The 22,791-nt window shown below is 39.4% G+C and overlaps 1 protein-coding gene across 2 annotated transcripts in view; it reads left to right on the top strand.

The window, feature by feature from the left end:
* The first annotated feature begins 10,541 nt into the window (after nt 1–10,541).
* Nucleotides 10,542–22,791, top strand: part of LOC100663010 (caspase-8-like) — a 92,196-nt gene continuing 79,946 nt past the window's right edge. The window contains exons 1-2 of one of the 2 annotated variants that reach the window (XM_023542385.2): nt 10,542–10,855; nt 15,894–16,101. The gene's annotated coding sequence lies outside the window, so the exon portion shown is untranslated. The remainder of the gene's footprint in view (nt 10,856–15,893; nt 16,102–22,791) is intronic. The other variant, XM_023542383.2, reaches the window with a different exon arrangement.

The following is a 22,791-nucleotide window of genomic DNA, read 5'->3' as shown; positions in this document are numbered from 1 at the left end:
TTCAGCAATATTCTTATAAAAACCCTTATGTACTTCTTTTAGATTACCCAGTCCTGAGTGGCTAATTTTGGTTCTATGTAATTCTGTATCAGCAGCAATCTGAAAACCCTATCAGCTTCTACAATTTTCCCAAATTCATACTTTGTACATTCCAGGTCCCGATTATTAATGAAAGTTTGCATTTGTTTCTTCTCATTTTGAGTCGTGCCACATCAGCAAATGAAGGTCCTGAAAGCTTGACTCTATCCATGTCATCAAGGTCGACTCTACTTTGAGGAGGCAGCTCTTCCCCAGTCATCTTTTGAGTGCCTTTCAACCTGGGGGGCTCATCTTCCAGTACTATATCAGACAATGTTCCGCTGCTACTCATAAGGTTTTCACTTCCTAATGCTTTTCAGAAGTAGACTACCAGGTCCTTCTTCCTAGGCTATCTTAGTCTGGAAGCTCAGCTGAAATCTCTCCTTCATGGGTGACCCTGCTGGTATCTAAATACCGGTGGCATAGCTTCTAGCATCACAGCAACACGCAGGCCCCTACAGCATGACAAACTGACAGACACCTGGGGGGTTCCCTGCCTTGCCCTCCTAAATCATCCCCCACTGCAACTAGAGAACTGTGCCTGCTCTGAACACCCCCATGCAGTGCTGCCAGAGGTGCACCGTAGGGGAGAATCTTTGTACCACGCACTCAATGACCGATGACCTGGGCACCTGAGCAATGACCCACCGGTAAGCAGCAGAGCATGCACACAACACGCAACCCAACAACCAGGGAGAACCCCCCTGAACCCATGACTAGCAGGACAGAATCATCACTCCATCAAAAACTTCTACATCTTCAGCACCCCACAAGAACAGTGAATGGACTCTCAGGCTCACACTCCTAGTAGCTGCTCCTGCCACCTGGAGACAGGAGGTGAGAGCTTCGACACCAATGACCATAGTCGCACACATGCCTGGCCTACTTGGACATATCAGAACAAAATAAAACAAAACTTCAATAAATTTGTAGTAAACAAAAATACAATAAATAAATAAGTATAGTAACTTATTGATGCTTCAGAGACAATAGTCAATATCAAATCACCTAAACAAGCAGGACAAAATGACTCCAACAAATGACTAAAATAAAGAACCAGAAAATCTTCCAGTGGAAGATAAAGCAATGAAACTACCTGATAAAGAATTCAAAAGACTAATGTATAGAGCTCTCCAAGAGATCAAGAGGGAGATCAGGCAAAACACAGACCAAATCAAGGAACACATAGACAAAGCAATAGAAGGATTTAGGAAAACAATTCAAGGACAAAAATGACAGAATGAACAGACTGCTAGAAACCACACAAAAACAGCAACTGGAAATCCAAAAGATTAACAGTAAAATTTCAGAATTAAACAATTCAATAAAAGGTCGTAAGAGCAGTGTTGAGACAATAGGAGTTAGAATTAGTGAGATTGAAGATAAATCCCTTGACACCAGCTTGATAGGGGAAAAATCAGAAAAAAGAATGAAGAAAGCCTAATAATTATGTGGGATACTATCCAGAGGAAAAACCTAAGAGTAATCAGACTACCAGAGCAGGGGGAAATAACGGAAAACACGGAGAGAGTAGTTGAAGATTTTTTTCCTTGCACCATTATGCCACAACCTTAATAGCGATTCCCACACATATTCCCCAGGTTTCTGTTTATACATATTAGAAAAGTCAAGCAGTTCTTTTGGAGTGTAGTGTCCCTCCTCTTGGGTCACAATTTTTACTTCACCTTTTGGGGCTCACTGGAGCTTTAAGTCTAGTTATAGGTCTAGAACCCAAAATTAGTGGAGGGGATGTGTTTTGAGAACAATCAGCATTGTCTTGTTAAGCATCTGGCTCAGGCAATGCCCCAGACAATGATTCAGACAAGGGCTCTGTGATGGCTAAGTTTGTGTGTTGAGTTGGCTGGGCCATGATTCTCAGTGTTTATGTATGACCATGCCCATGATTGAATCTGCTGTGAGTAGGCAATCAGTTGAAAGGGAGTTTTCTTGGGAGTGCGGCCTGCATCCAAATATAAGCAGATATTTTGGCTTTTTGCTCACTCTGAATATTGCACTGCCTCCTGTTCATCTGACGTCCAGCTCTTGGGACCTGAGCTATAAGCTTATCTGCAGACCTTGGAATTGGTCGATCTTCACAGCCTGAGAGCCCCGCTCTCCAACCTGCCAATCTCGGGTAGCCCCCCCAGCAACATGAATTGAGAGAAGCCTCTATCTTGATACACAGACTTGGGATGTTTCAGCCTCTACAATTGAGTGAGCTGTATCCTTGATATAAATCTCTCTATATATGTATTTATACAATTTGCTGGTTTTGCTTCTCTAGAGAACCCAACCTAAGACAGGCTCTTTAGACACAGCTAATCTCGTTAGATGGGGCTGGATGGACAAATGGTTTTACTAGAGAGGGTGGTTTAGCAGACAAACATGAAGTAATCTGGGAGTAAGAGGGCTGGTTCTGTTGGCAGGAGTGATTCAATGGAATTCAGGGGCTCAGTATCTTCACCTTCCTGACTATCTGCCCATATATCCCCATCCCAAGGTTCAGGATCCCATTTCTTCCCAATCAATGCCCTCTCTTTAACCTCAGACACCATTTGAGGCTGGCAATTCAGTTGGTGTTGTATTTCAGCCACTCTTATGATAAGGCTCTGCGTTTGATTTTTGACAATATCATCTCTGTTACTACAAGAAATAGGCTTTCTTTCAGGGCACAAATGGCAACTTTGTGGTCTTTTATGTGGCACTTGAGCTGTGACTCTGAAGCCCTGAATTCCTCTCTTTCTTTTACTACTTTGTTTAGTGAAACTGAGATGAAACAACCAGCTTCCCTATACTTCTCATTCTGAGAAAATTGTAGGAAAGTATCAAATATGCTATCACCCAGAGCCTTGCTTTTCACCAATACTGGATCTATTGGTGGGGATATTTTGCATATTAACATTGCCATCTCATCCCATAGATTACAGTACCCTCTTTACTACTGGAGGCAAAGTCACCAGTGCCTTTCAGACTAGTCAGACTTGAGAACCAATTTAGAAAACTCATCCTTACGATTTTGTTTCTCTAGAACCACTATGGTACCAAATGTCTTGTCTTAGGCTGAGTTCTCTAGAGAAGAAAAAACAGTGAAGCATATACATGTATATGTATATATAGAGAGAGAGAGAGAGAGAGATTTATCTGAATAAAATGGCTCATGCAGTTGTAGAGGCTGTCAAGGCCCAAGTCCATGGGTAGGTGTCAGGCTGGAGGCTTCTCCTGACTCATGTAGCTGCAGGGGCTGATGAATCCAAGATTGGCTGACAATATGGTAGGCAGTTGGCACAAGTCCCACAAACTGGAGGTCAGATGATGATGACCCAGATGCAAGATCCAGAGTGAGCAAGCGAGCTTTGTCAGAATGTCCATATATATAGTGCAGGCAGGCCACACCCGAGGAAACTTCCCTTACAAGTGATTAGCTGCTCACATCAGATCATATCATGGAGGACAAATACATCATTGCACAACTGCCAAATTACATCATTACATAACTGCCAAACTACTGAGAATCATGGCCCAGACAAGTTGACACACAACCTTAACCATCACAACCCTCAACAAGATGGATTGACATAGTGGCTGCAACATAGCCTCAAACATAGCAACAGTTGTGAGGATGGCTCAGGACTGGGCAGTGTTTTGTTCCATTGTACATAGGGTCACTATGAGTCAGAATTGACTTGATGGCACCTAACAACAACAACATAGAATATAAAAGATGGTTACTTTTCTAAAGAATGAAATGACACAAAGACTCTTATTAAGTTGCAAAAATGCAGTAATTGTCATTCTTTTTACTTACTTTCCTTGTAGACTGACTTTGGATTTGCCTGACCCTTGCTTTTAAAAAGGAAAGATCTGACTCTATCAAAACAGTTGGCTCAACTTTGCAAAAATTGTTTGATTTAAATGATTTATGCAATATAACAATGTCAAGAGCACTTCCAATTTACTTGTCTTCTAAAATAAGTTTCCTTTAAAATCCACTCTAAACGGTACTTATATTTTGAGGCTATTAGTCTTTTATAAAAGATAGTGGGTATTTTTTTATCACCCTATGTTCTGTCTCATACCAAGATGTTGCTCTTTGAACTTAAAAGTTAATGAACTTTGCTCCCTACTATAAATGGTCCCTGTGGCCATGTTGCTCTCATTTTAGCCACCAAATTATGGAAAATTGGCAGTTATACTGGGAAATTAGCACTTTAAAGTATTATACCACCACATATATAACAGCTCTAGCCCAGTGCCCACTCCTTCCTTCCCCTGTAGGTAAGGGTCTACTTGTATGTCTACCATTGAGAGAGGGAAAGAAGAGTGGGAAGGAGTTCATGTTTGCTGTATAAAAGGGCAGAGATACAGTAGAAAAAATATGAAAAAATGTCACTGGACTCTTATTTTGAAACTCAATTTTGGATTTATAAGTCATTAAGCAAAACCTGAAAAAAATCAAATAGAGAAACAGACGATCTAGAAACATTTATATCAAAATCCTTAATAGCAAAAACCTTTGTCTCTAGTTGTAAAACAATTTATGCTCCCAAAACTCACAGACTAAAGTATTATGGACATGAATCAAAGACCTATTAGTGAACTGTCTCCATTAACAATGAGTGATGACTTTATGTTTTTCCTAACACTTTAACACAACCCAGAATGTTATCACCTAGCTAAAAGAAATAAGCAATAGCAGTGTTGTTATTCATATCATCTGTGAAAATAAACACTAACCCACTCCTCTAGTCCCTGAATAACCTCGGACAGATGGTAGGTATTAAAAAGCAAATGTAGTCTATTGCAACTTCTAAATTTTTTTCTTTGGCTTTTCATGAAAACTTTCACTTAAAAAGAATTTCTGTAAGAATTAATCCTCTCAGCCACTAGCCACCCCTTCAAAAATTCTTAAATCTTGAGGAAGGTGGCTTCCAAAATCATTTAGAATAACCTGTGAGTGGTATGGCAACACAGCCAGCCAGGGGATAAGTGGCCTTTCCTAACTCTTTCCTATAATTGTTTTCTGACCAAATCACTGAGATTAGCTCTTTGTCAAAACAAATTTGAGCCAATGTTTAAGTAGGGCACATATAATCCAGATTGTTATATAGAAAAAATAAAAACATTCAATTTGTTTGAGCTTTCAGAGTTCAATGGAAAGAATACTAGACCAGGAATTGAAGGATGCTGGTATTAGTCTCAGATCTGTGAGCTTGAACCAGTGTCTCTCTGATTCTCAATTTCCTCATCTATGAGACAGATGAAGGCTGTATCTTGCCTATCTTTATGTGAGAAATAACTTTATATTTCATGGGTTTATACACATGTCAAAACTCTATTTCTGCTCTCTCTAAATTATGACTCTAAAAATAAAGTCAGAATAGGTACGATGAAGAGGGCTTAGGTAGGGCGAGTGATGCCTCCTACCTAAAACTTTCAGAGGCCACACTGATCTAAATGTGGAGAGCCATTCGAGGGAAGGATTTATACTTTAGCAGGATTGGTGAACAGGCAGAAAGTAAAGCCTCCCATTTTCCCCATAGTTTTAGATAGAAAGTCTGGTCCTTCTCTTCTCCTCTTCATCCCAATTCTGCATCAAAAGATTCAGTAGTGAAAATGGGTGGGCAAAAGAGTGGGGGAGGGTAAGTAACACATTGGTAAAGACAAATTACTCTTTGTCACATAAATGTGGATGATAACAGTTTTATGAGTTTCCTAGGGCTGCCATAATAGAGTACAACAAACTGGATGGCTTAAAACAACAGAAATTTATTCTCTCACAGTTCTAGAGGCTAGAAGTCCAAAATCAAGATATTGGCAGAGTCTGCTCACTCTGAAGGCTCTCTATCCTCTTCTTCTGAAGGAAGAATCCTTCCTTGCCTTTTCTTAGCTTCTGGGGGTTGCCAGCAATCCTTGGCGTTCCTTGGCTTGTAGCTACCCAGTAAAACCCAGTGCCGTCGAGATTACTGCAATTTCTACCTCTGTCTTCTCATGGTAACATTCCCTCTGTGTGTGTATGTCTGTCTCCAGATCTCTCACTAATGCTCACAAATCTTTCACACCTGTGTTTGGATTTAGGGCCCACCCTAACCCAGTATAAGCTTATCTTGATTATATCTGCAAAGACCCAATTTCCCAATTAGGTCACATTCACATTAGATACCAGGGGCCAGGACTTCAGCATATCTTTTGTAGGGGGGTGGACACAATTCTACTCACTGGTGGTGGTGGCGGCAGTGGGGAGGAAGCAAAAGTGGGGACATCTAAAGATGCATACAAGTTTAAAGACCCAGTTTATGGTCCAGATCATATCTGTCCTGAGGAGTCCTACGCTTAGAGGACCCAGTGCCATCGTCGAGAAACAGCTGAAAAAAATGATTAAAAAGCAATATGATAAGAACTATCATAATATCATAAGCAAAATGTTTACGAAGTCCAGGGAAGCTTTAGTTAGACACAGAAGAAGTGAGTCAGGTGATTGGGATCCCATAGGGTGGAGGAGAGTAAGGGCAGGAATGTTCTCTGTGGCAACGGAACAAAAGAAAGTCAAGTTGCTGTGGGGCAGAGGCAAAGTTTACTTGCTTCCCAATCAGGCTCAGAGCCAACCTGTCCTTTTACTGTGCAGAGTTGTCTATTCAAATCCCCAGTAACTGATCTTCAGGGCGAGATCCTGGCCTAGGTTTTTGTTTTGCAGACACCAAAAGAGGTTTGTCGAAAAAAGAAAAGAAGCGAACCTCTGGGATATCATTGTCTCCCCAATAATTTAGGAGCATAGAGAAGTGTTCCCATGGATGTAGTGCTCGGACTTCTGAGGAGGGGGCACCATCAAGCTACTGCTGTATACCTGAGGGGGCATGGGGCACTGATTTTGGACGTGCCGAAAGACAATGGTGGCTCGATGCAGTTGTTGCTGCTGAAGCAACACTGAGGACAGGGGAAATCAAGAAGAAGGTACCTTCTCTGCTCCTCCTCCTTACAACCTCCCTTTAGAGCCTCCTAATGGCAGGACTGGAAACCCTGGTGGTGCAGTAGTCAAGAGCTACAGCTGCTAACCAAAAGGCCGGCAGTTCAAACCCACCAGGCAATCCTTGGAAGCCCTATGGGACAGTTCTACTCTCTCCGGTAGGGTCGCTGTGAGCTGGAATTGACTCTGCGGCATGGGTTTGGTTTTTAGGTAATGGCAGTACCTAATAGGAAGCTAGTTAGCAAGGAATCTAGGAACTGTAGTCTATAGAGTTCTGACCCCAGCATCATTAGGATATAGAAATATGGATTTCAAGCTGGAAAACAATAGTAAATGATCATTACTCACTATTCCTTTGGGTACTCAGAATCCAAATACAGCTTTCTACATATATTTGAACTTCCATACAGCAACATAATAAACCAATGTTTCAGAATAACAAGATTTAACTAACCTTCATATGAACAAATGCACTCTTACTTTCTCTCTTAAGAATAGGTACACAAAGTCATAAAAGTCACCATATCTAGCTCTAAATAATTTCTGTTTTAAATCAGTCACAAATGAACCTACATATTCTATAATCTACCAAATTTTATGGTTAATTACTACCAAATTTCCTTTTATAAAATGATAAGGGGAAAGGAGGAGGAAACGAAAGAATACATACAATATAAATCCATAAAAAGCAAGGAAGAAAACATGCATATGGTTCTCATCTCTGCGACTGGTAACATGGCCATGTTGTTGTTGTTGTTAGTTGCCTCATGGCGACCCCATGTGTTACAGAGTAGAACTGCCCCATAGGGTTTTCTTGGCTATAATCTTAATGGAAGCAGATCACCAGGCCTTTTCTTCCATGGTACTGCTACATGGCTTTGAACATAGCCATAGCTGATATTTATTTCTTTTTTCTGCTTCTTATTCTATGTTCCCACTGTCCTCAGCCAACGTATTAGTTGGTCTGGATTTTTTTTCTTGGTTAGTTATTTTAACCTGGTGGTAAAAACTCATTCCTAAAGGGGCCAAGTCTTTAGTGAATTTGAATTTCTTTGTTTGCTATAGTTATCTATTAAATTTCAATTGTGGATGTGGAAATACTAAATGTCACCATAGCAAATCCAGTTGTTGTTGTTGTTAGGTGCTGTTGAGTCACTTCTGACTCATAGTGACCCTATGTACAACAGAACAAACCAATGCCTGGTCCCACGCCCTCCAAGTCCAGTGGGGTTCCAGGTGTGGTCCTTTGTGACCCCATTATATATCAGACACCCTCTTTCCCTTTGGTAAGCAGGATCAATTACCCCAGTTAGTTCAATAACCCCTTCTTTCCTTTTGGTACAGAGTCCCAAATGGCCAGGTGGCAGTTTACAACTTCCAATGCAAATCAGATTTAGTAGTTGGTCTACTAGTGGTAGTATTATTCCCTTAGAACATAGATGTCTAAACCAGAAGAGCTCAAAGCAGTAAGGATAGGAAGCAAAAATTCTACAAATGAGTTTTTACATGTAATAGTGTTAGGATTCATTCCCACTTCTACCTCTTGGATCTGGGACCTAAGAATTCTGACTGTGGGAGAAACAGTACCATAAATTGGTTGCCATTTTGAAGCATATAATGTATATGTTAGAGTAGAATAGCAACTTTTCAGTGTATTGTCTCCAATTGGCATAGTAATTAGTCTTCTGGAGGCCATTCCACCACTCCCTCAGCCCTCTGAATGCAGAGTCCATGTTAAGACAAGTGAATTCCACAATCATAGTCTATTGCTCCATTTATTTTGTTGCAAAATGAATTTCTTTGTAGAAGTAATATTATATGGGACACTATGACAATGAATTGCTAATCAAAAGGTTGGCAGTTTGAAACCACTAGGTGCTCCTTGGAAACCCTAGGGGGCAGTTCTACTCTGTCCTATTGGGTTGCTATGAGTTGGAATCGACTCTACGGCAATGGGAGTGTGTGTGTGTATGACAATGAATAAGGCATTCCCAAAACCATAGATGATGAGATGACAATACAGATACCTAAGAATACAGATGGGGTGACTGGAGAAAGACACTGACGCTCATAGAATGTATAATCTTGTCCATCTGGTTAGAGCCTCCTTTATAGTAGATGTCTCTTTGTGAGCATATATGGGACAAAAGTACCTTCATTCTGCCCATTCCTGGCAGAATATCCAAAAACCTCTTACCCCAGACATCTTTGTCACCAAACTTTCAGGCCTGGTTTTTTCAAGTCTTTGACCAACCAGCAACCTGTTAGCCATGTATAGTAGGGTAGCAGTGTTAATTTTTACTGCTGGATAACTTTGCTGAGATGAACAACCAAATATGCTAGTTGATACATTGCACACTTCCACCACTGTCTTTCAGAGACATTCCTGATTAGCTCATTGGTGCTATCATATGGTGCAGAATCACCTGTAAGCCAAGTTTCTGTATTTTCCTCCTTTATCAGCTGGTCATGAGAAACTCCCCATGAGGCCATAGTTGTTAAATGAGGGAGAAGGCACAATATAGCAGGAGAAGGTCTTATAGGAGTCTGAGCTAGGTTCTCATGCAATTTATTTCTACCTTCTGGACACAATACAGCCCACTCTCTTATTTACCTTTTCCACATGGTGATGGATGAATGCACAGGGCTTGGCACATTTCAGCTTGTAAATTAAATTAATTGAATAAATAGATGGATGAAAACCTGGGGGAAATTTTTGAGTTTGTTGTCAATAGCAAGCCACTTATTCCCAGTCTCAAAGACTCATAGAATGTTGAAAGGGATACATCGCCCATTCCAAACTTCCACTCCATGTAGGTGCCATTCCTTCACCGAAGACAGAGTTGTCAGTAGGCTCTGACTAGGGGGGTGGGGCTGCCTGAGTCTGTCACCCCTGCTCCTTATCAGGATGCACTGGAAAGAGAAGAGGAACTGAAAGGTAGGGCTATAGAGACTATCTTCAGCTCATTTGTTTTTTGCATTTCTGTGACTCAATTTATTTTTAAATTCCCAGGGGTTGACACATGTCTAAATGGTTTTATACCTCAAAGAACAGAGTCATAGGAAAGTTTGAGCTTGCAGTCAACCGGAACGAAAAATTTATATTTCTTCTCTAAAAAGAAGATTTAATCATTAACAAAATGAAAATAGTAACAGCAACACTTGTATATGGGTTTGGTATTTATTTCCAGTGATACTTATTTAAGACTTTACTCTTTACTTAGAAAGTGATAATAAAGTTACAAAAATTGTCTAATATGTTCTCGTTTCTTTCTGCAGAATGTTGTCTTTCTTTAGAGAAGCTCAAGAGAAAACCGAAATCTGCTTGCATCAGCAGATGCAGATCTGCCCGTGCTCGTATCTCAACGCAGACATAAAGGCTTCTGGGTGATCACTAAACCATGAGTGTAGGCTGGCCGGCTGCACTTAGCCACTGTGCTTAGCAGGGTTAGCTGTACACTTCCAGGGTGAGTTGAGCACACTCCTGAGGGTAGTTAAATCTGGACATGGGAAGAGTTAAGGCAAATTTTTATGAGTCATATGTTAGTCAAATTTTTGTCATATGTTTGACACGTACATATCTATATAAAAACTATTCATACTGTTCTAAGTACACACTAATCAGTGTCTGCTGAGGGTTATATTCCTGCCAACTATACAGTGGTGAGGTCCTGTTAAGGATCCTCATGATAAGTCAAGGGGATGTATTTGCAGCTGGATGATTGCAATTGGTTCAATGGATAAGAAATGAGGTTTTGCGTGACATGGCGAAGGTTATAATCTCAATGCCAAGATTTAATAACTTTGTCAACTTGGGTAAGTTACTTAATCTTTCTTTAAGATGTTTTTCTCCTATTTGTTATATGATTATTGTAGTATTTAGCTCACATGGTTGCTGTAAAATCAGATAAAATGTTTAAATGTATCACTTATATTCATATACCAAACCTGTTGCCATTGAGTCGATTCCAACTCATAGCGACCCTATAGGACAGAGTAGAACTGCCCCATAGGGTTTCCAAGGAGCAGTTGGTAGATTTGAACTGCCGACCCTTTGGTTTGCAGCCAAACTCTTAACCACTGCACCAATATAGCGTATAAAAATGTTCACGTGTTTATATGTATGAGCAACGTTTGTTATTAATATGTACAATAAAGTACATAATTTTATGTTCATATTACATAGCTTTAAATATAAGACAAAAAGGAATGTCAGCAAATTGTTAACAATGGGTTATCCCTGGCCAAGGAAATTATAAGTGATTTTGATTTTCTTCTGTATTCTGAATTTTGTAAAAGGATCAATTAATACCTTTAGAATAAAAGAGGTTTAAAAAATACTAATTAATAAAAAATATTAATATAACAAAGTTTCTGGCCTTAGAGCTTGGTTGGCTGATCCGGAGACCACAAAACATTCCCACTACATGGTTCTGTGACAGGTGAGATCCTGAGGGCTGTTCATTCTGTGCAGATTGCAGGTTCCCGGCACTTTGATTAGAGATATGTGTGACTTTAATGTAATAATAATAGGCTGAATATCTTAATAAAGGTATTCTTGAAGATGTGACCCAAAGGAATTCTCATTCTAAGTGTCAATTATGTCATTTAAAAATATTTTATGTTATTGGTTGTATACTGTCAGGATATCCTTTTGAATATTAAAAACCCTCAGTACTTTTGTCCCCAATACTGCTTCCTGGAGTTTTTTTAAAAACAAAAACCTCAAAAATGTTCACAAAAATCTGTATATTAAGATCAACCAAAATACTTGACAGAGATTTTATAGCATTTGATTTTAAATATTGAAAACAATTTTGTAGAAAAAATTAATGGCATAGAGAAAAGTTAATATATTTCCAAGTGAAAAATCATCTAACACTATGACATATAATAGGGCAAAATGTATATGGCCTAGAATAAATTTTGGTAAGTTTCCCATCAATGGTTGTTAGTATCTATCTCTCCATAGTAGAATTATGAATGAGATTAATTTTTCCCCAATACTCGAGTGTATTTTCCAAACTTTCTGCAATAATCATGCATAACTATTTTCAAAAACAGTAAAATTAGGAAGAAAAAATTTCCCCTAAGTGGTAATTTCATTTACTTTCTTACTTGAGCTTATGTAGAATAAGGTGGTAGCAGTTGCTGAAGCAGACTTCAAATATCATGGACAGAGTCAAGCTAATGGATATTTACATAACTATATCTAGCTTAGATTGTTTCTTTGTCCATTTCCCAGAATATAAAGAAGGAATAGTTCTTTTAGAAGGCTATAAATAGTTAATACATGCTGTAAAGTTAGGTAATAGTTCAGAAGACCAACCAGAGAGTTTAGGGGTCCCAAAAACCACCCTCAGGTTGCATAATTTTTTAGAAGGACTCACAGAACTAAATGAAAGCTATTATACTCATGGTTATGGTTTATTACAGCTAAAGGATACAGATTAAAATCAGCCAAGGGAAGAGACACATGGGGTGGAGTCCAGGAGAGTTCCAAGCATGAAGTTCCCAGTTGTCCTCTCCCTGTGGAGTTATGGACAGTGTTAACTCTTCCCGGAAACCAGGAAAGTTCACCAGAGTCTTGTTGTTCAGTTTTTATTGGGGCTGTGTCACATATATACGATTGTCTGCTCAGGTGACCAGTTAACCTCAGTTTCCAGCTTCTCTGAAAGTTAAGCTGATGCTGTGTAGTACTGCCCAATCCAAAGATCCCACCATAAGCCACATTGTTAGATTATATGATGTAGCCCAAAACCCCCAGGTAAACAAAGACACCCTCCTCAGGCAGGACATTCCAAGGGTTTAGAGATAACCTCCAAGGAGATGAGGGCAAAGGCCAGACCTGTATTTGGGCAAGGTTAAATTCTTTAGTACACACATGCACAGGGTAAATACTCAATTTAAAAGATTCTGGAATGAACAAAGAAAGAAATCAAACAACGCATTGCACGGGGCAAACCTGCTGCAAAAAACCTCTTTAAAGTGTTAAAAAGCAAAGATGTCACCTTGAAAACTAAGGTGCACCTGACTCAAGCCATGGTGTTTTCAATTGCCTCATATACATGCAAAAGGTGGACAATGATAAGGAAGGCCAAAGAAGAATTGACGATTTCGAATTATGGTGTTGGTGAAGAATATTGAATACACCATGGACTCCCAAAAGAATGAGCAAATCTGTCTTGGAAGAAAACAGCCAGAATGTTTCCTAGAAGCAAGAATGGCTAGACTTTGTCTCACATACTTTGGACTGTTGTCAGGAGAGATCAGTCCCTGGAGAAGGACATCATGCTTGGTAAAGTATGGGGTCACTGAAAAAGAGGAAGATCCTCAATGAGATGGATTAACACAGTGGCTGCAACAATGGGCTCAAGCATAGAAACAATTGTGAGAATGGTGCAGGACTGGTGAGTGTTTCTTTCAGTTGTACTTAGGGTCGCTATGAATTGAAACTGACTTGAGGGCATCTAACAACAACAGAATGAACAAAAGTCTCCTCCCACCGTTGTTCCCAGACCCCAGCAGTTCTCCTTCCCAGAGGTAACTTCTAATAGTAGCTTCTTGTGTAGCCTCTTAGAGATAGTTGATGCATTGTAATAAACAATATGCTCATATGTTTGACACATACAAATGCAGATAAAAACTATTCACACTGTTCTGTTCCTTCCCTTTTTACAAGTGGGGTGAAAGTGGAGAATAACTCCTGGAGATCAAGCCATATCAGGCCATGCAAGTCTCTACCATTTTTTAAATTGTGGTAAAAAAATATATATAACAAAACATTTGCTATTTCAGCAATCTTCCCATGTACAGTTCAGTGACATTAATTATGCTGTTCATGTTATCCAACCATCACTCTTATACATTTCCAATTTTTTCCCACCATTATATTTCTTTGCTTTGTGAATTCCTTTGTATACATGTACCATAGAGTCGATAGACTTTTCAGTGGTTTTTAGTCTGTTGCTACTGCAAACACTATGACAAATAGCTTTTTACATATGTGTTTGGTGTTCATCTATATGAATTTTCTGTTTTAAAAGATATCATCAAGGTTCCTTCTAAAATGTTGTATAAGATTTCACTTTACCAACAATTTTTTAATATGCTTCTTTTCCTTCACCGTCATAATACTGTATATTTTCACACGTTTGAGCTCTGCCAGTATGATGAAAAACTGATCTCATGCAGGTTTTGATTTATCTCTTATCAAAAGAAAATGAGAATTGGTTTCACATGTTTGAAAACAGCTACATTTGTTTTATACTATATTTCTGGGCACTGCCCACTCACAGTTCCTTGGAGGTTTTTTATTTATTTGATTACGGGACTTTTTCTTATTGATTTATAGAAGTTCTATATTAAGAAAGTTAACCCTTTGTATACGTGTTGCAAACATTTTTCCCTTTGTATGGTTTTCTTTTGGCTTTAAGGTATCCTTTAGAAAAATTATAATTTTTTAATGTAAGCAAATCTATCTCTTCTACTTGGTTTCTATGTTTGGGCTTATGCTTATAAAGGCATTCCTTTTTCCAGGTTTAAAACAAAAATCTCCCATGATTTTTTTTTTGGCTTCTGTTCCTGTTTTTTAGTTTAAAATTCAATCAATCTATGATTTATTTGGTTTTAAGAGTGATATAGGGATTTTTCTTTCCTCCACCCTGGAAGGCTGTCCAGTTCTTAAACGCTTATTGAACAATTTACCTGAAAGAAGATTCTATTTTTCTTCTCGTTAATTTCTAATTTTATGGTATGTGGTCAAAGAACAAAATCTTACATTACTTTTGCTTTTTGGAATTTGTTCTGGACAATTTTTGTGAATATTTTATGTGTGTTGAAATATACTATGTATTCTGTGTTGATCTAAGATCTGTTAGATCAAGTCCATTGCTCTGATCCTCTATATCTTTATTTGTATTTTGTCTACTTGATCTTATACTGCCTGGTGGAAGTGCTTTAAAGTTTATCAAGATCTTAACATTATTCCACATTTTTTTAATCTTAATAATTCATGTCACCCCACATGTTACCCCACTACTGGAAACCTTCCTAAGAATTGCTGTTGAAATGAGTATAAAATCTGATTTTCTTAAAATGTCCGTTAGGGTCCATGACTACGTACAGTCTCATTTTTTGCCTCCTTCACTCTCTTCTTTCACTTCCTCAAACCCCAAAATAACCCAAACGGCTTTTAAACTTTAACTTGTAATTACAAATAATGTAAGCTTTATTCTCTGACCACATGGTATCAAATTAGAAACTAACAAGAAGAGAAAACAAAAATGAAAAACGGAAAATCCTATTCACTATTGGGTGAGTTGTTCAATAAGTGTTCCAACAACTGGGCAGCTTTGTCGAAATAATTAAAAAATTACAGATAAAGTTAAATCCTTTGTCCTTGTGTATCAACCTCTAGTCATAGTTCCCTCCTCCTTTCCCCAATAGCAACAACATTGACTTTTATGTATATTCTTTCAAATATCTTTCTAAACTTTAACATAAATATTCTGTACTCATAGAAAATACCTTGAGGGGGCCTTGAGGACCCCCTCCCAGCACCAGAACCTGGTGAGCTGTGGCTCAGCAGAAACACACTGCAACTAGATGGTGTCTCTTCTGTGACCCAGAAGAATAAGATTAGAAAGAGCAGGATCTGTAAACATATACACCTTTAAGGATGAGAGAGATGATGGGCCAAATATAGTAAAAACCAACCATAAGAAATGTAAATATAAATAAATGTATTTCTTATTTCTAAGGAACTCATAAATCTGAAATAAAATTGAAGTCAGTTTTAGAAGGTTTTTCTCCTCTACAAATATATTAATGTTGATGTCTGTATTTCAATTAGATTGTGTGTTAATCCGGGTCCTCCAAGAAGCAGATGACAAGACAGGATTCAACGTGCAAGAATCTAGGGGAAATGCCTCTGAGAGAGAGCCAGGAGAGCCTGCAAGAGCCACCTGACCATGATGCAGGTCTGACGCTGAATGTGTGAAGGACAGAGGGAAGGAAGGAAGGGTGGATAGAAGTGTCTTAGACATCAGTGCAGTTCTAAGGTAAGTTTGGCAAAGCTGTTGAGCAGTCCCTCAGTCAAAATCGTTCCTCAGAGGAATCCCATGTCTCAGGAAGGAGCCTGCCAAAGGCAGTAAAGATGCTTTGGTAAATAAGGAAGTACCATATAAGAATATTTGTGGTGTATTTTAAATTGATAATTCTTCATTATACTTTAAACATTATTTCCTTTTGGTTCCTGTCTTAGTCATCTAGTGCTGCTATAACAGAAATATTACAAGTGGATGACTTCAACAAATAGAAATGTATTCTCTCATAGTCTAGGAGGCTAGAAGTCTGCATTCAGGATCCCAGCTCCAGGGGAAGGCTTTCTCTCTCTGTCGGCTCTGGGGGAAGGTCCTTGTCATCAATCTTCCCCCGTCAAGGAGCTTCTCAGCACAGGGACCCTGGATCAAAAGGGTGTGCTGTTTTCCTGGCTCTTTTTACTTGGTGGTATGAGGTCCCCAGGTCTCTCTGCTTGCTTCTCTCTTTTATATCTCAAAAAGAAATTGATTTAAGACACAACCTAATCTTGTACATTAAGTCTTACCTCATTAACATAACTGCTGCTAATCCCATCTCATTAACATCATACAGGTGGGATTTACAACGCATAGGAAAATTACAGCAGATGACACAATGGTGGACAATCATGCAATACTGAGAATCACCGCCTGGCCAAGTTGACATGTATATTTTGGAGACACAATTCAATCCATGACAATTCCCAAGTTTATAGGCCTGTTTTAGGCAGTTACTTCTTAACCTATGAAGTTCGTGGTAGGATGTTTTCATCCAAGTATGGATTTGAAAGGCAGTGGAAAGGGGACATGGGAAGGATAAGGATGAATAAAATGAATAAATCCTGAATTTTTACCATTTGTAATTTCACCTGAACATCGTTCATGGTTCAATCTTTTCTCTGGGGAAAAAGAAAAGGCAAACATAAAGCACCATGTAGTTACAATCTTTTATAACAGGGTAGTTTTTTGATTGAAAAATAAATACAGCTAAATAATAGCTGTCAGGTTATTTCTACGTCCACTTAGTTCTTTGTAGTCTTTGATTTTCATTATTATACTCATATCAACATGGTCATGGATTCTTTTCAGGATATTCAAGTTTCTTTCCCCCAGGTTGACTCAATGAAAATGTTTAGAGAGTTCTGTGAGCAGGAAATCCAGAAGACTGAATTCAGCCATGCCTGCTTTTGGACACAGATTTTTGTTTTTCATTTTCTTCTTTTTCTCTTCTTTCTCCAACTCTAGGACTTCTCTTCATTTCCCAAGTAGATTTTCCTGGCTCGACCTGCTGGTCTTGTAAAGCCACTGGACTAACTCAACCTCCATGGGTGGTTCTATGTCTTTACGGCCTTGTCGTGCCTCAGAAAGATTGAAGTGTATACAGGCGGAGCCATCTTAGATGTTACCCAGTCCTAAGTCTCTGTGCAGAAATGGCTTTTGGGCTGGCTGTGCATGACTGAAATGGGCAGAGGTATGTGCCTGAAACCATAACAGCCTGATTGCCATGGTAAAAGCCTGGTTACTGCTTCACACCCCCAATATTGCTTCTGGTAGCAGTTCCACCACGCAGGCCTGGATGCATCCTGCCCCTGCCGAGCCCTAGCTTGCTTCAAGGAGCAGCTGGTAGATTTGGACTGCTGAACTTTTGTTAGCTACTGAGCTCTTAAACACTGCACCATTAGGGCCCCTCAGGGACTACAGAAATGGAAAAAGGGGCTGAGGCCAATGAATGTCTTTCCTCACTCTCCTGGTTCCCGCACTGAATTGTGCTCAAAGTATCAGCTGTGCTTTTGATTCTGTCTTGCTCGTGAAATTTACATAAGCAGCACTTGGCAGTTTACAAAGTACCGGTACCTATGCAGCTCATGATCAACCAAGTCCTCCTTTTCAGGTCATCAGGCCTTGGTTAAAAAGTCACCATCTGGGAAACCCCCACCCCCTGACCAATGTCCTGGAATAGTTCTGATTTTTTAATACTCAGTGGGAAGAGCTAAAACTCTGTAATTCTTAGAAGAAAACATTGGAATAAATCCTCATGACCTTGTATTAGGCAATGATTTCTTAGCTAGGATACAAGCAACAAAAGAAAGTACCAGATAAATTGGAATTCATGAAAATTAACAAAAAAGACTCACTTCTAACTCCAAGATCAATATTCCTTCCCTGTCTTCTGCTCTTCTCAGTGGTCAAGCATAGATAATTTTCATTTACACAGTTAATGACTTCCACAAAGAGCACTCATATACACCGGCTCATTTGCTCCTCACAAATACTAGGAGCAGAAAGTAGAAGTGGTGACCAAAGGAACTCCCCTGACCATCTCCCATGTGCTTGTCCAAGATTATGACGCTAAGGCAACAGAGGCTAGGTTATTGTTTGTTGAGGCTGAAAAGATTGTTATGACAATTCAGGATTGGAGGACTGACTTCAAGACCTTAGCTCAAGGACATGACAAAGGAAAATATGGCGACAAGTGGGGGAAAATGATATCTAAATGTTGCAGTATCCCCAGGGCTCTATCCTCGGACCTCTTCTCTCTGTACATTCACTCCATGGGCTAGTTCATCTATTCCTATGGCTTTTGAAACCATCTTTACCCTGAGATGTCCCAAACTCGTATCTCCAATATTGGTTTCTCTCCTATAACCATGACTTATATATTTGGTTGTCTACCTGTGACATCTTTATTTAGGTTTTTTACAAGCATCTTACACATAGCATGGCCCAAATTGTTTTCTTGAATTTCTGCCTCTCCATTTCTAATCCCCAATTTAGTAAATGGTACCACTGTTTACCAAGGAGCTCAGCCAAAAATTATGGTGTTAACCTTGACATCTCCTACACACCCTCACTCTGTGTCCTCTGTCTCACAAATATAACCTCAATTTGACCACAACTGAGTAACTGATATAAGTCTTTGCAATTACCTCTTAACTGATCTTTCCTGTTTTCACTGTACTCATTAGGATCTATTGTCTACCTCCAAGCCAAACAGTGTCACTTATCTAATTAAAACTCTCTGACCGCATCCCATCTTACTAAAAATTAGACCCAGAGCTCTGGCCTCTTGATAACACCCTCTGACCTTATCTGTTTCTCCTCTACCCCTCACTCTTCTCCAGCCACTGGAATTCTGCTCTTCCTGCCATGTCAAACATGTTCCCATCTCAAGACTTTTGTAATTACTGTTGCTCCTGTGTGAAATGTTCTTCCCCCCAGCTTACTCAATCACACTATTCAAATAGCTACTGAAACGTCTTCTGATCACAGAGATGTTCCTTGATGTCTCTTTCTAAAATAAGATACCACCAACTCTAATGCCTTCTTTATCTTAACCTGCTATAATTTTCTTCATAACAATTATCAACAACTGACATGTTGTTTATTTCTTGTCTCTCTGTACTTTAATGTTACTCCACGAGAGCGGGGACCATGTTGTGTTTGCTGCTTTATCCCAGTGCCTACACACTATCTTCTAGCAGACACCAAATAAGCCCACATTGAATGAGGGAATGAACTGGTCATAGGAGACACTAAAACCAAGTACAGCTACGGGTTACACCTCCAGATAGAACACCAGCAATTCACCCGTAAATTCAGGCTAATGACATATCACACTGCGGGCTATGAGAAGAAGCTAAAAACAGCCAACAGCATTAACCACGGATCCTGGTCAAGGAACCTGTGGCAAGTATAAGAGTAGAATGTAAACTCCAGCTATGGCACTTAATACAACGATGAACAATGACTAAGTTGCAGAGGGAAAAATAAAAGGGCAAATCTGTTTTCTAAATGAGTAGAGCCAGTTATTTCCATAAACAGAGAGATTCAACATAGGTATTTTACATCATAAGGAACTTCGATTTGGGTGACAATTTAGAAAGTGACCCTTGACACATTCCTAGGAAAAATTGCACATGTGGATTACTTTAAGGTTCTTGTCCACATTTTTACCATACCAGTACCAAATTCATCCATTTTTAATTATTATACAAAACATGTTTTTGTTAAAAGGTGGCCTTAAAAATGTAAAACAAGATCTTACACCCATTACTTTTCATTATGTCATTGCCAGCACTTATCCCTGGAGTCCTAATTGTTGCACTTATCACACTTTCTGCTGTTGCTTATCAAAGATTTTAGCACACAGGGAAAATAATAAGAGCTGGTGAAAATCTGGACTGTCTCATTCGTTCTTTCCCTTTGGTATTGATTAATTTTCCTTCTAGCATTCCTGTCCCCAGAGGCCATGATAAGGGTCAAGGGGAGCATCGTGGAAATTGTAGAAGTCAATCCACTGTTCAGAGTCATGTAAGAAGTCAGCAGGAAGGACCACGGGTGAATCCTGACACGTAGACATGCAGAAAAAAATTCTGGGGACAGACCAGACAGACATGCTGGTCTCTTGTTTAATGGCTATAACATATCTATGTAGGGCAAACCTATGCTCTTTCATTAAGAAAATGGCTGCTTCCAGGGACTGGCCAAGGATGCTGCGGTTGGGTTCACACACTATTCTAGAGTTTCTGCTAGAAATATCATAGGTATTTTACTTGAAATGCAGACCCATACCTTAATGTTTGGTAGCTGACCAGTCTGAATTTTCAGGTGGGACTGAGATAGGAAATCTCATCTGTGAGAAAAGAGGATCTTGAATCTTCTGTCCCCTACAGACCATACTGTATTGAAACTGTGAAGTGTTGTTTCAGCAGGGGACAGATTACAAATCAAAAATGAAGAAACGTTTGAAGACTTTGGTTTCTGATTTTGTGTCAAAGAGTACAAGCATCATATATGCTGGTTTGGGTGCTGTATATTAAGAATATCCTCAAAATTTCATGATTTCAAAATTAACCATCATGCCGTGAACAAACAAAAAATCTAGGGGGGGCTCATGAAATAAAATATGAAGACCACCTGCCTATAGGCTTTAGAGAGGGTACCAGAAACTGGGTGATGAAAATCTATATTTACATAAAATGCTTTTAAATTAAAACTTTTTATTACAAAAAGAATATATGGTAACTGAAAAAAATTAGAAAATATAGATAAGAAAATGTCAATTACAGATATGTTTAGCAAACAAATATATTTAGATTGCAGATCACAAATACATTTAGATTTCAAGCTATCTGGGATACATTAGAACATAAATGCAGGATGTTAAATATTAACATATAGATAATTTAAAAAAGTTGACTATAAACCAACCATCTAAAGATTATCATTGTTAGCATTTTGCTGTTAGGTACGTCCTCCCAGTTTTTTTCTGTGACTGCCTCTATTTGGTAGGGAAGGCTTTGTGAAGGTACTGGGGTATTAGAGAGAAAGGAGGGGCACCAACCAGGCAGACCCCACAGGGGAGCTCCAGGTGGAAGCTGCGGTCTGTGAGGAGAACCAGGGTCAAGGCATCTCCTGTTTGAACACAGCCCTCCTGCAGGGAGACTCCCACTTGCCTGAGAAAAACAACTCCAAACCATAATTTTGTAGGGGTTCCACTCACCAAATGAGATCACGTGGATAAAGGGAATGAATTGGAGAAAACAAATCAAAGGAGACATTAGAGGAGACCATGTGCGTTAGAGAATCTGTAAATGACACTTATACTTGAGGGATATGTCAGAGGGACAAGAAGGAAAGTTAGTTTATCTGGAGGGGAAGTAAGAATTAGAGATAAAGACTTGAGGAGAGGTCTGAAGACCATGAGATTGGAGTGCAGCTCAGAGCCTGGGAATGTGGGTGGAGATTGGAATGGTGTGGGGCAGGATTCCAGTAGACCAAGGTGGTGGACTAAGAGGTGCAAAAACAAAAATTAAAAAAACAGCTAGTACTTATTGATTGGGCTGAACTCACCCAGCCACAAACAGGAAGGGCTTTCATTTTTCTCCCATCCCTATCTTCAGTAATGGTACAAGTCTTCAGTGATGGCCCTGGTTAGACATAGGGTAGATCCTATAGCTTTAGACTCTCTTTTGGTTGTAAGAAAGATATTATTTAGATAGTTGTGGCTCATATTCAGTTATTAAAAATCTAGTCCAGATATAAAACTTTCATGTCACCTGAAGCTAGGGATGACTCATAATTAGAGGGCTTCCAGTTGAAAGGGATTGCTTCCTCTTCTTGAAGCCGTCATGTAATAGGTTCTTGTCAGGCCAACTAGTGAATTGAAGTCAGCCAGACACAGGGTTGGAAGAATAGAAAGGTTTATTCACAGTTTGCAAACTGGGAGACAAGCAGGGTCTCGTGACCTAAGGCTGCCAGCTCCCTGAACCAGGGCAGATTTGCTCCTTTTATAGGGAGTAACATACATACATACATGAACAGTGAGGGGAGGATCTTCAGTCTTTCGATGCATTCACAGTACGCATAATTTTAGTGAATGGGTTTTTGTGCAGGGCTCTAAAAATACTGCACACGGCCCTAAAAAAATGGCGATGGCTCACTGCTGTCACCCAGGAAGGTCAAATAGTGGATAGATTCAGAGTCAGTGCACCTGTGCCTAGGCCTCCTGCCAGGAGAAGACAAGAAACCTGGGGATTAAACCAATCATGGTGAAGTGCTGTAAAAGTTGTAACAAAAATGTAGCAACAGTAGACTTTTCTGAAAAATAACTACTACGGGATGGTTAATAACCCTTGATAACCCTTTCATGACTGCCTGCTTCATTCTTGG

The sequence above is a fragment of the Loxodonta africana genome, chromosome 6 (assembly GCF_030014295.1).
Source record: "Loxodonta africana isolate mLoxAfr1 chromosome 6, mLoxAfr1.hap2, whole genome shotgun sequence".
Classification (NCBI taxonomy): Eukaryota; Metazoa; Chordata; class Mammalia; order Proboscidea; family Elephantidae; genus Loxodonta; species Loxodonta africana.
The sequence above is the reverse complement of the archived record's forward strand: the minus strand, read 5'-3'. Positions and strand labels throughout refer to the sequence as shown.